The 14,505-nt window shown below is 40.7% G+C and overlaps 1 pseudogene; it reads left to right on the forward strand.

Moving 5' to 3' along the window:
* The first annotated feature begins 4,853 nt into the window (after positions 1-4,853).
* Positions 4,854-4,979, forward strand: LOC132648853 (small nucleolar RNA SNORA17; annotated as a pseudogene).
* The last annotated feature ends 9,526 nt before the right edge of the window (positions 4,980-14,505 follow it).

Below are 14,505 nucleotides of genomic sequence, written 5' to 3' on the forward strand. Positions count from 1 at the left end.
AGTGCCAGCATCCTCTAAGAGCTGCAGCTGACTACTTCAAGCACTCCCACTCATCAAGGAAAACCTCTTCCTTATCCTCAGGCCTGGTGTGGATTTACAGGCATAAGGTGTCCCAATTAGTGTACAAAGATGAACCATCTCACATTTCCTGGGAAATGGTCCTTACTCAGATCTATGGAGGAAGCAGCTCTTTGCTTTGTGTCATTAGAGATACAATGAAGGAAGACATCTGTGTAAATGTGTATACCGAATAATGAGAAAAATGTCTTTCATATGCAGGCAAATGACCAAAACTTAAATCTCCACCAGCCCAATTTTCCTCCAGGCAATTTAAAACTTTCATACTAATATTTTTAGCCCTAGAAGTTAAAGTTCACAGTAAATAACTATAAAAGCAAAAGTGGCAAATTTTTTAATTTTTCTGAATATAGAGACTGTGATCTCTCTTTGAGAGTTTCCAGTTAGGGAATGACTCAGGAAATATATCTTAGGACAAATGGATTTTTATTTTGGAGAAGGGAGATTACAGTCCCTTATTACCTGCTGACCCTTTTACAAGCCATTCTTTATCTCACAGTGGAGTAGTTAACAATGCCTTTGTAGTTTATAAAGCACTTAAAGTATTTTATGTATCTCATTTGAGCCTCATGTGGTACTTTTAGAACAGCAACATCATTTTTCAAACAGAATATGGCGACTAAGCTGTAAAGTGCAGACACATTAGTCTTTGAATCCAGATGAGGTTTCTAGAGTTGTGGCCCTATGACAACACATCTGCCTAAAAGGGAAAAAGCAAAACAATAACAACAACAACAACAAAAACCAAAACAATGATGCAAAAAGGGACTATGAAAGAGAATGACTTAAAACAGGGTCTATGTATCTCATGAGCTGTAATCTAGGGCAGGCTCTTTTCTTTTTGTTCTTTCAGTCTAAAGGGACCAAGGCAGAATCAGTATGAGAAATCCAAGAAATAAATCTTAGAGTAAACAAGTCTAAAAGAGCTAAGGATGTCAAGTGTGGGGTTGGGTGGACACGTCATCAAAACAAAAGCACATAAGAGTCAATAAGTACCGTGAATGATTGATTTCTACATCTGCTGACATTTGCAAGGTGCCTTGATGCTTTTGGGATGACTGGATTAATGGCTCCTTTTACCTGACCAGAAACAAAGCAACTTAAGTCTCCTGGTGAGAGGAAGTGCCTGCAGCCATTCTAGGCTAGACTTCCACTCGCTTTCTGTCCCTGGATGAAAGTTCTATGAAGCTGGGCAGGTCAAGGGACTATCACCGGGGCAAAGTGACAGGAATGACATGTTATTCTGTGTTGCTTCCAATAATATAGAGTGTCCAAAATTTTAAACTCTGTTTGACCTAACGATGAAAGCTGTTCATCTAAGACTGGACATGCTTCACAGTGCAGGGAACATGTGAGCTTGTGATGGAGGACACACACAGTAATAAAGAGAAGTCACCAAAAATAAACCCTATGGAATCATAGATCCTACAGCTGACTCAGAGAGAGCCCACAGTGAGTAGCCTGCTATAGGTACTGCCTGCCAGCATCAAAGAGCTTGTGGCTCTGAATGGTGACTTGTGTAATACAGCGTAAGACTTCTGTTTGTTAGACACGTGTTCATTAACAAAAATATCCATCCATAGATCCTCAAAAACTGGATGCTGACTATATTGAAGGACATTTGTGTGGGGGAGGGATAAAGAAATGATGGCTCAGACAGAGACCCTGACTTATTTAAGGCCAGGCAGTGAGGAATGGGAACATCAGGTCTGAGCCAGAAGCTAGACCCCAAAGCCTGTGCTGAAACAAGTAAGAAAAGATAAAAATACACCCTACTAGACCTAAAGGACCATAGTCAGACTTCTGCGGCACCCCCTTCAAGAGTTCAGGGGCTGTTGTGAAAGGAAGAAAAAGGAACATAAAAGTCAAAGGAAGGGGTAGAGACCTGTGCATCACTCTCTTCTGAGATAAAAATCCTTGAAAGATACAGAATGTTAGAAAGCAGGTGAAACAATAGGATGTTGTAAAGTTGAGGTTCTTGATCTTCCTAATGCTGCAACCCTCATGTTGTGGTGACCCCCAACCATAAAATTATTTTACAACTACTTCATAACTGCAGTTTTTCTACTATCATGAATTGTAATGTAAATATCTTCTATGCAAGACATATGCTATGTGACCCCTAAAGGGGTCATGACGCTCTTCTAAAGGGTGGTAGAACATTCCATCCTGCAGTGAAGCTCCTTAAATTAAGAAAGGCTGTAACTCAAAGGTTTCAGAAGAGTCCCTGTGTTTTTGAATCATTTCTGCTCCTGTAAGTAATTCCTCACAGTAACTATTCACAGGATGTAAGCAAGGCAAGTAATCCCAATAAAACCCATTGGTTCACCAAGATGGGCTTTGATGACATCTGTACGCTGATGTGTTTTTTGCTCCCTACCTAGATTGAGTGGCCATTTGTTCAAGTCTCCCCAGTAACAGTGTCACATAACACAGCACCATAACTTTGTTTCTTTGTGGATACTGGGGATATAGATTCACGGATTCATGCCTGCATGGCAATGGTAACTGATCCATTTCTCTAGAACCACTTTTTGAAGAACACATGGATTATGTTCATAAAATAGTAAAAAGATACCAAATTTAAAATATCTGGATCAGACTACTACTCAGCTATAAAAAACAAGGAAATCAAGAAATTTGCAGGCGAATGGATGGAACTAGAAGAGATCATCCTGAATGAGGTAGCCCAGAAACAGAAAGACGGGCATATTATATATTTACTAATAAGTGGATATTAGCCTAAAGAAGATAAATGCTAAGGAGGACCTTAGGAAGATGCTTAAATCTCATGCAAAATGGCAAACAGGATAGACACCCAAAGTGGTAGAAGAGAGAGAACAGGATGGTAGTCACTTGTAGAGGGCCCACTGAACGAAAGGATTCACCTAATTGGGGATCAAAGCAGATGCTGAGACTCAGGGCTAAACTTTGGGCAGAGAGCAGGGAGCCTTATGTAGGAAGAAGGGATTGGATTAGAGGGACATGGAGGGGACAGGAGCCCCACAAGGAGACCAACAAAACTAAAAGATCTGAGCCAAGGGCATTCCTGTAGTGTGATACACCAACGGAAGACCAGGCATGGAGAGAACCAAGACCCCCCTGCTCAGATGTGGTGTGGTAGATTGACAGCTCAGTCTTCATGTGGATCTCTGAGTGAGGGGAGCTGGGACTGTGTCTATCAGGGACTCAGTTGACTGACCTCTGATCACTAGCTCCTGATGATGCAGCCTTACCAGGTCACAGAGGAAGAAAATCCAAGCAGTCCTGATGAGACTTAACAAGCTATGGGCAGATGGCAATAGTGGAGAACTCCCCCTTTCAGGACTAGGGGAAGGGGATGAGGAGAAGGGGGAGTTGAGGGAGGGGGTTTTAATTGAGATATATAATGAATAAATTTAAAAATGTTACTAACAAAATCCAGATCATTTAGGTTTTTGTTATAGTTCATAACTCAATGAGGTTACTAATTATATTGAAAGTTAATTGTGAAATAAATGTTCTCTAAACTGTAGCATTTGCTTAACTTAGAATATGGTATTAATTTGAGGCTATATATGTCTTATCTCTCCAACTAAAAGTAACTTACCTTGGAGACAGTCTTGTGCTTGCATAAATGTTCATGCATGTGCATGCTTGCACACACACACACACACACACACACACACACACACACACAGAGGGTGTGGAGAGAGAGAGAGAGAGAGAGAGAGAGAGAGAGAGAGAGAGATGAGGAAGGACCATGCTGTGTCTTTATTGTAAATATATGGTAAAGAATTACCAGTGAAATTATGTCTGATTATGAAATGACCCATAGAAGGCTTTGTGTCGGTGGTGGCTGAGTTTTTTATGTCAACCTAATTAGGCCATAGGGTGCCCAGATATTTAGCCAAACATTTCTGTGTGTATGTCTGTGGAAGAATCTGTGATTAACAGCAGAATTGGAGAGCTGAATAAAGCAGATCACCTTCTTTAATTTGGGCTGGCCTCTTCCAATCAGCCAAAGCCTAGACAGAGCCAAAATGTTGATCCTCAGCAACCTGAAGGAACTGGGCAGAAGTCTTTCTTGTCTGTCCTTGGTCTTGAATTGAAAGGTCAGTTCTTCTGGGATCTTAGCCCTACTGGTTTACAGACTGGGATTCACTCCACTAACCCTTTTGTCTCTCCATCTTAGCAACTGCAGCTCTGGGAACCCAACCTTCAAAATACTGTGGAGCCATTCCTTATTTTTTAAAAATCTCTTTCTCTGTAAAAAATTTTACATGTATGTATATTTCAATTCAATTTCACTTTTATGGGTTTTTTGTATGTGTGTGTGCTGTATGTATGTCTAGTAATGCTCCTGTATGTATGGCCATCGATATATATGTGTATTCATGAGTGTGGAGGCCCAAGGTTGATGTCTGGTGTCTTCCCTCCATTGTTCTCCACCTTTATTTTTTGAGACAGTTTCTCTCACTGAATTTGAAGAGCACTGATTTGGCTAAGCTAGTTGAGCAATGAGCTTCAAGCATTCTCCTGTCTCTACCCTCACCTCCAAGTCTGGGGTGATGGTCAAACACCACATACCTGGCTTTTAGGTGAGTTCTGGAGATCCAAACTTGGGTCCTTGTGCTTATGTGTCAGGGACATAACTGGCTGAGCTATGTCCCCAGCCCTATATATTTTAATGTACATAGAATTTTGATCATGTGATAACTAATGTTAATATAATATTATTTTTCTCAGGAACTAAATATTTGGTTCAAATATATTGGGAACAAAAGACATTTGGCCTTGCCATCGAAGCTTTGCGGGTGTGGTTGCTGTGTCACATGTGTGTCAGTCCATGGCAGAGGGAGGATGTATCTATGCTCAGTGTTCTGGCCTATGAACATCTGAATGATTAGCAGGTAAGCATTCCCTGAAAAATTTGAGACTAACATGACCACCAATCCAATGCCAGGAGGCTCAGACAGGGAGCTAATCTGAAACTAGAACCCCCACTGGGACTAACTGCCCCAGGCAGGAGTGAGTCTGAGACAGATGACCATATCATGGGCCATACGATGGACCAAGTGAGTAGCGAGCCTGAGATGACCACTAGACCAGGTCCATGGGGCCTAGACAGGGAGCTATTGGCCTGAGACGACGCCCAGTCAGGTACCACTCAGGCCTGGAGTTGCAGACCCTAACCAAAATGACCCCTGCCCAGGGCCATAATGTGTGAGCAGGGCATAGCATTCTTGAGACCGCTCCTGAAATGACCTCAGGCACAGGGAAACTCCAGGTGACACTAAAAGCAACAAGTGAGTGGTGGAGAAATGGAAGCAAAAGAGAAACAAAAGGATGTGGGCATGATGAAGAGAAGCACTAGAGACTCAAGGGTAGGGAGAAACAACGTGATATGTGTAGCCAGTGATGTCACCTGGAACCATGGTGGGGCACTGGCCTTTACTGCCTCTGGGGGGGACGCAACTACAGCCATGACCCTGCAAAAGCAGCCGTCTGTTACCATCAAAGGCTGGTGCCCAGAAACATGTTGATGTTTGAACTGGCCTGAACCCTCACCTGGGCATTCTGGATACCTGGTCATGGGGGCATGAAAGCAGGAGAGCTGACCCTGCCCCTAGCAGCCGGAGTACTCAGAAAAGCAGCCTGAACATTGCAGGAGCAGGTGAGCAGGCTGCCGAGAATACCAGCACTGGAGACCTGGCCCTACCCCTTGCCTCTCATGCCGTGGGGTGGATGAGAAAGAGGGAGGCCCTCCTCCTTCCTCACCCCTCACCACCTGAAGCAGGTGAGAAACCTGACCCTGAAGTTCCGAGAACAAGAGAACTGGCCCTACCCCTCACCAGCTGCAGTACCCAGGAGAGGAGGCCCTGCACCTTGCCTGGGTAACATAGTAGAGTTGACCCTGGTGGTAGGAGCATGGGCTAGCTAACCCCACTATGTTGTTTGATGACATAAGTGAGAAAGATGACCCCCCTCCCTTCTCACATTTTGCTATCTACGGCAGGCAAGAAAGTGGCCCCCAGGTCATCAGAACAGAAGAGCTGTCCCTGCCCCTCACCTGCTGCACTCAGGAGAGCAGGCTCTGTACCTTACCTGGACAGCACAGTAGAGCTGGTCTGGATGTGGGAGTTGCATATGGCCATGAGTGTAGAAGAGCCAGCCCTGCATCTTGTTTGCTGTTTGGGGCCCAGATGAGGAAAAGATGTCCTCCTTCCCACTCTCAACCTTCACCATGTACCTGAGCAGCAGGGTAGAGCTAATCCTGGTAGTGCAGGATTGCTGGTAGGCGGGCCCTGAGGGCAGGAGAGTGAGACAGTTGGTTAGCTGATAAACTTGGATACCTCTCAAGCCCAGATTAGGACTTTGGTTTGGACCGCCCCAATGTCTATCCCATTGATGAACTGCTGGAGTCCAGGAAGGGTTTGGTTCTACAGATTCAAAACTACAGGATCTCTATGACAAAGGGAAACAACAGGATATCAGAGAGGAGTCCCAGTGAGGTTCCAGATCGATAAGTAGCAGAAGCCAGAGATCTCAAACCAAACCAAGGAGTCATCCCAATGAACATTTGTAAGCAAATTTGGGACATACAGTGAGACAACACAGGTTCACAATGGGATTTTTTTTTTTTTCTGTTGGAGGAGCGTTGCAAAGGCCAGGTTCAAGGAGAGGGGAAGATGAGTGGGATTGGGGTGCATTATGTGAAAGTCACAAAGAACCAATTAAAAGTAAAAAAAAAAAAAAGAAGAAGAAGAAATTTGGCTGAGTCTAATAAAAACTAAACAAGCACATACATATAGGAAGTATATGTAAGCAAAATGAAGCAAGCTGAATTCTTTTTTTCCAGCTTCCTGTTCAGTTTCTAGTGCCTTGATATTGTAGTTAAAGCATCTTTAAATCCAGGTTCAGTACATAACTGGAAATCTAACTCCCGAGCATTGAAAAGTCACTCTATTTGGGACAGAATATAGAGAAAAGCATGACTTGGATTGGGGAACTTCTTTTTCCCTTAGTGAAGCTATTCCTACTTCTGTCTTCCTTTTACAACCAAATTACAGACCATCTCTCCAACCCCGCAATGTGGAAAGGCCAGCAAATCTTTGCTTTTCAATTTTCAGTTTTAATGTGCATTTTATGTACAGGAAGGTAGACACCATGGTAAGGCTTCCTGGTAACAGTTATCTAGACATACTGAAAGATGGGTAACATTTCTTCTACATTTGCAGCAAATGGGATTTCTTTTCCTTAGTAAATTATATGAATGTATCTCTTGACAGTACATGGCTCTGTGGATTAATCCTATCAGCATTAAGATAAGTGTAAAGCATACTCAATGCACAGGAATCTTAGCTGTTAGCAGACTTGAACACAGGCATCACTCATTTATCCCTAATTCTGTTTGCAGGTGCTTTGTATATATTAAAATAAAATCAAATCTTTATGTATGACATTTTGATATTACATACGTGTTATATATTCTCCCTACATAATCTGAGGAAGTGCAAAAGCATGCCCACCCTGATGTGGTTTCCAAGGGCTTAAGGGTTGTTTTATTCATGTCCTTATGGAGGATGAAAAATTGTTAGAAACAAGAATTAATTACAAGATTTTCTCTGTCCTGTTTTGTCATTCTTGAGCTAAGCTTCTGCCAGAGCATTGTTATTTCTGCTGATCCCCTCTGCCAATGACACAGATCTGAGGTGTCTGCCTTTCTTGGTGTGTGTGTCTATAATAGGTACCACACACACTGTACAATAGGCTGCACTTGCATTCTAACTGCTGTGTGATAATGGAAAAGACCCTTGTCATTTTCACTTCTTTTGTGTACTACATGGAGCTGCTCACACCTAAAACCCTGGGTTGTTATGAGGCTTGAATGCCTCTAAGAGAGTGCTTTATGGAACTCTGGCAGGATCTAATAGAGACAAAGATGTTACAACTAATTTTCTAAAGGGCAAAATATCTTCATCTTTTTGAGACTTGTTATAGCATTTTCTAAATCAGATACTCTGAGATCAATCAGGTCCTAGTTAGTAAAAACATTTAAAACGAAATAACAGTTGAGTTCACAGTATTCTTATGAAGAGGTAACTGCCCTCAGTTTGAGGCAACAGACACTATGCAGGCAACCAGTGAAACAACCTAACTTAGAATCGTCAGATTCAAAAACAGAAGAAACCTAAAACCTGGGTGGGTTTGTCCTTCAGTAAGTATCCTAGGATATAGATCCAGATAGATAGATAGATAGATAGATAAATGGATGGATGGATGGATGGATGGATGGATAGATAGGTAGACAGACAGACAGACAGACAGACAGATAGATAGATAGATTTTGAGAATACTTGCTTGTGACCTGTGTGTGCTTAAGTGTAGATTTCTAGTCGTGTAGCGATACACACTTATTTACACCATCAGTATTTGTGTTTTCCTTTCCTTGGATGAAATAGTATTCAGAGCAAATACCTTCAAGACTCCCTGTAGCTCACCAGACCGTCTCCTGTCTCCCTGTCCCACTTTCACTATTTGAGAAAGGTTAGATTTTTTTTTAATCTTTAAGAGAATACTGATATTGAGTCATGCTGTAAGCAGTGATGAGCTAAATCTTATACATTTTTAAAAAAATCCATGAATATGTGTAAAGTTTATTTTTATTTTTTTGGAATGACCAGCACTATGACTGGGTAAGCAATACCCAGTGCCCCGATATGGAAGGCTTTGTGCCCATTGTGGGACCTAGTGCTTGTCCTCACTCTCTATTTTTTGGCTGTTAGATGAGCAGTTTGTTGTGCCCTTTCCCTCTCTGATGTTCTCTGATATTCATTCCCACCAGAGTTCCCAAGCCCAGGGTCTGCCTAGTTTTCAACTAGAGATTCTATAAATCACGTAAATAATACAGGTTCTTTTATAAATAAATCATTCCCAGTACTTGTTACTGTAATGCAAAGCTGACTAAAACAATGAATATACAAGATTAGTTTCTACTTAGAAAAATTATTTAAAATAAAATTATAGTTTTTGTTCATACTTAGTGAAATATTAAGCATGTGTTATCCACTATGAAAAAGAGGAGAGCAGTGGAGCTGTGAGCCTAGGTTCAAATTATGGTTCCACCAATTTTTTTTTGCTATATCACTGTTTGTTTGTTTTACTTTTAAGATGTGTGTGTGTGTGGTGTGTCTGTGTATATGCAGTAACCAATAGCAATTCTGGCTTTGAGCTGGCAGTGCCTGGCTAACAGAGCTTCCATGCAGCTTCAGGACTTGAATAGGTAAGGAGCACTAAGAGCATTCACATAAGTATCAGCTATTTGTCATCACCATCTGCATCCATCCCAATTTAGAGAGAAGTATTTGAAATTCTCCACATGCAGAGGGAGAGTTAACATCTGGGTTGTTTGAGAAAGGCTCAAGGAATCTTATTATATATTTACCTAAAATTACACATAATACATACATATTTATATCTAAGTAAATCTTAAGAGAAGTTGCGCTAGTTGGGTTTCAGTTGGGGACTAGCTGCGTTTCAGACTAGCAGGAGTCCCCACAAGAATCATATATTAAGAAAAATCTCAGTACCATGTATGAGAAACCACCTTTTAAATGGTCAGGGTACTCCAAGTGACTCGCCAAGCAATATAACTATTGATGGTTGTTGATACCTGTGGTTACCTCTCAGAGACTAAAGGAAAGCTTCTATTGCTGAAGAAAGTGCGTATTTAGTATGCAGGACTCAGATTATTCTAAATGGATCTAACTTAAACACCTCTTTTCTGTGGTCTGGCTTTCATGTCACCAGAAAATACTATTCGAGCTTCCAGGAAGGGAAGCAATTAATAGTCTTACATGGCTTGCAACAGTGATCAGCATGGCAAGATGTCCATAAACACGCAAATAGTGGCATTACCTGTTGGTGGTATACAACAGCTGTCTGATTGGACGTGCGACCATTCAGCAAAAGGAAAATTATGCTTGGCACTAGAAGCATAGTCAACTTCCCTAGGCTAGTGAAGTCATGGATTTTAGAAGAGAATTTACATAAAATTCCCTTCACTCTGCCCAACAGTTGCCCATCAGGCTCAGCATCTGTATTGATAGTCTGTAGGGTAGAGGCTTTCAGAGGCCCTCTGTGGGAGGTTCCTAGGTTGTTTCCTGTTTTCTTCTTCTTCTGATGTCCATCCTCTTTGCCTTTCCGGATGGGGACTGGACATTTTAGTTAGGGTCCTCTCTCTTGCTTAGTTTCTTTAGATGCACAGGTTTTAGTGGGTTTGTCCTATGTTGTATGTCTATATGAGTGAGTATATACCCTGTGTGTCTTTTTGCTTCTGGGACAACTCACTCAGGATGATCCTTTCCAGGTCCCACCATTTACCTGCAAATTTCATGATTTCCTTATTTTTCATTGCTGAGTAATATTCCAAATTTACTTCTGTCACTTTGCTAGACCAGCATAATTCCTAACGACATTCCAATTGCCACTCTTCTACCTATAGACACCTCATCAAAGAAGTTTCTCCACAACTGGACATAATGCAGCAATCAACGTATATGAGGAGTCCAACCCCAATGGACACATCTACATCACTGCTTCTGCATCTGTGGCTCAGGCACTGTCACAGAAGAGGGGTGGGGAAACTGTAAAAGTCAGACTACCAGAAAGTCTGCTGTGAAATAGTCTCTCATAAAAATGTGTGCACAACTCTGATAAAAACAATGATAACATCAATAAACATGTTAACTCTGAAAGAAGAAAATCTTATGAGGCCTTTAGACTAAGAACGACAGCCAACTCATGACTTCTGAGAGAGAGAGAATTGGTAACTCCTAGGAATGCTCTCCTAATTGGTTATCTAATACAAGATGATCAGCTTGTATACAACAAAACTGGACTCAGCAAGTTGTATTTATATATTTATGTATACATATACATAGACACACACACATACACGTATACACTTATATGTAACTAATAATTAAAAAAGAAGAGATTACCAATTTGAGAATGAACTTAGGGAAGAATTAAAGGAGGAAAGGGAATAAAGAGAGGAAAGGTAAGCAGAAAAGTGATGTGATTATATTTTGATTAAAATGTATATAATATAAAACTAATAATGTAATAAAATATAAAAACTTAATTTTTCCATATACAGACTGATCATCTCATTGGATATTTGATCAGTGCTTCTCTCTAAAAATTGAAGGATAAGTGTAAATAAAATAGAATAATATTTTCTATAAACCAGTAGCAGCTTCAAGCATATAACAAGCATGTTGGTCTAGGCTTTGTTATGGTCCAGCATATCAGGAAAACTGAATCAAACTTGGCCCATTAAACTAGACTATGTTAAAATTTCAAACCAATATGCTGTCTTATTATCAGCTAACAAAAATGTTTGTTTAAAAGACCTGGGTGATGAAGTTTCCTAAAGAGTGGGAACTGGAGTAACAAGCAGACTGCTTCATTGTCCTATTGTAGAGCAGACATAAGGCATCAGAAAGGTAGTGATGTAGACACCGGGGAGTGCATGAAGGTTACAGCTCATTCCTAAGGCCCAGGATTGGGGATCAGTCCATAAGGTGCTGGGACATTGGGTATTCCACACCGTTACATGACCCTCTATTGAGTCTCCAGATCTGATATTTCTACACTCCTAGTTGGCTATGCAGAAGTGGTCAGCAATTCAGTAGCTAGCAACTGAATACAAAACCACAGGGTTTTAGTGAGTAATGTGCATCAAATGTATATGCCCAGCTGAATGCTAAAGCCAGAGTAAGTACAGTCTTGCTTATATTACCATTAGAGAGACCAGCTCATTTCTGCTTGCCTGGCTTTCACAGGCAACTGATGGTAGTTGGTTGTTCTGATAATCACAGCATAAATATCCATATCTAAAAAAACCTATGAAATGTTATAAAATTTTGAGTTAAATATTTAAAGTTTTAGGATTCAAAATTTTAGCTTGTAATGAGTCACAGCTGACTATGATTTACCTCATGCTCTAGTAGGGGCATGGTTTTGCAAGCTGCAGATAGTTTCTGCGAGTGTGTGATACTTGAAATTCTGGAAACTCTTCAGAGAATATACAAATGCTAGAACCCTGATAGATGTGGCTGTTTGGTGGTTGTTTGTTGTTGGTTGAGGTTTGTCAAGTAGTCTTGTGCAAAAAAAAAAAAAAAAAAAAAAAAATGAGAAGAAGAAATTAGATATCCTCATGGTGAAGATCAAACTTTCCCCAAGGAACTTGATTCCCTTAATCAGCAGGAAGTAGTCTAATGATAATGATGCCCCTTTCCCCTCTATCCTTTTTTCTGTCCTATCTAGTGTTGGGGGTTGAAAGGGAAGAAGTGAAGGTGTGGAGAATGGTGAAAGAGAGAAGGGAACCCACAAAGTGATGAATGCCAGCTACAGCAGTTAGGCCCAATTGAAGACCAATGTATCCACACCATCAGCTTTCAGACGCAGAATATGGTTACTGAACTGGGCAGTTGGGACAGATGCTGACCTTATCTGAGGTAACTGCAAGAGCAGGTTTATATTGTTCATGCTGTCAGTACAGGCAGCTTCTCAAAGCAGCACTCCAAGCAAAGATGTGAAGCCGTCTGCCTGTTCTTGCAGCGATGACTGAGGTAAAGCCTTAACCTGTCTTTGGAGTTCTGGGCTTGATAATTTAGTCAGTGATAATGGTATAGTTTTTTAATCCTATAGATATTTCTCTGTGTATCATTTGAAAAATGCTAAGCTATCTTATGTATAAAAGTGGCAGTTCATACGCAAATGAATGTTTATAGAATTTTACTCTAAATTCATAAATATCAATTAACATTTCAATAGACTGAGATGCATATGAAACTTTAATTGAACATAACTCATGCATGAACAGACATGATTCTGGGATATTAGGAATGCATTGCATTGGGATATTAAACCCTTCTAAAGTGTATGACAGAAGCCAAAGCTGAAGAATAAACACGGTCTGAACTGTGACACTAGAATCATTTAGTGCATTTTCTTCTGAGCCCATGCCATGTGTTTAAGACATGTGAAATGGATTCCCAATGCAGCCCCATAAATGGTGTTTACTCTCGCCTGATTTTAGTGCTGCCTGTACCACTGACTACCCCATTCATTCATTCATCATTCCTAAGGACATTTGGTCAGAGATCCCCAAGAAATAGGATAACTGAGCTACAGGTCGGATGAGTGTAAATTTCAGTGACTAAATTGTAAGACTACATGTACATACTGCTGTTGCTTGTCCCTTTAATTAACTGTGTGCTGAAGGCTTGTCCTCAATGTGATGATGTGGGAGGTGGTGAGCCTTTTAGGAAGTGAAGCTTCCTGGGAAGTCCTAAGGTCATTGGGAGTCTTAACTTTGAAAAGGCACAAGGGACACTAAGTTTCTATGGGAGAACCATTCTATGGGAGGAAGCGTGACCATGCCCCTCACTCTGCCATCTTGTTTAGAGGTGGGATCTTCCCTCCCCATATGTGATTCTACTTCTACTAGTAAGACCCTTACCCAAGGCCAACACTCAAGGCTCCATTGATCTTAGATCTTGAACATCTGGAACCATAAGTTAAGCAAAACCCTTTCTTTATAAAATTTGTTTATCTAGGGTATTTCTTTATAGTAATGAAAACTGGACTGACAGACATGGCAGTGCACATGCAATATGTGTGCACATGTTAAGCATGTGTGATTGTCAATTTAAAGTACCAATGTAACTAGATAGAATGTTATTAAGACAACTGGAAAGATTTCTGGGTCCCAATGAGATGGTCCTTTCCACCAAGCCCAAAGACCTGAGTTCAATTCCAAGAGTCTACATAGTGGAAAGAAAGAACCAACTCCTACAGGGTGTCTTCTGACTTCCACATGTGTACTATGCTATCATGCATGCATGAATAATGCACAAAATAAGTAGAAAACAAAAACATTACCTTTAATATGTCCTGAAGGTGTTTTTTAAAGAAATATTAGCATTCTCATCTATAAACTAAAGGAAGAACTTCAGCCACCCTAAGATAGTAAGTATTATCCAAGGTGTTTACAACTCAAGACAGAACTGTGGGAATATGTAAATTTACACTCTCTTCAAACTTGAACATTCATTTCTTCTTTCCAGAATATCAGATTCTTGGGCCTTTGAACCCAGGGACTTTGAACGTCGGTACCCAATTCTCATTGCAGGCTTTACCACATCTTACAGAAGGTATATAAAAGAACTTTGGCCTCCATAATCATGTCAGTAAGTCCTCTATTTCTTAGGTTGCTTAATCTTTATAGATAGTATTGTTTCTGTTTCTCTGGAGAATATAAGTTAATATTGCATGTTAGCAAATAGTTAAACACATCAAACAACTTTCTAGTCAACCCCTTATTGACGAATAGCTTAGATCACATTGCCTGTGGCCATGTCTGTGGGGCATCGT

This window comes from Meriones unguiculatus, chromosome 17, assembly GCF_030254825.1.
Source record: "Meriones unguiculatus strain TT.TT164.6M chromosome 17, Bangor_MerUng_6.1, whole genome shotgun sequence".
NCBI classification, from domain to species: domain Eukaryota; kingdom Metazoa; phylum Chordata; class Mammalia; order Rodentia; family Muridae; genus Meriones; species Meriones unguiculatus.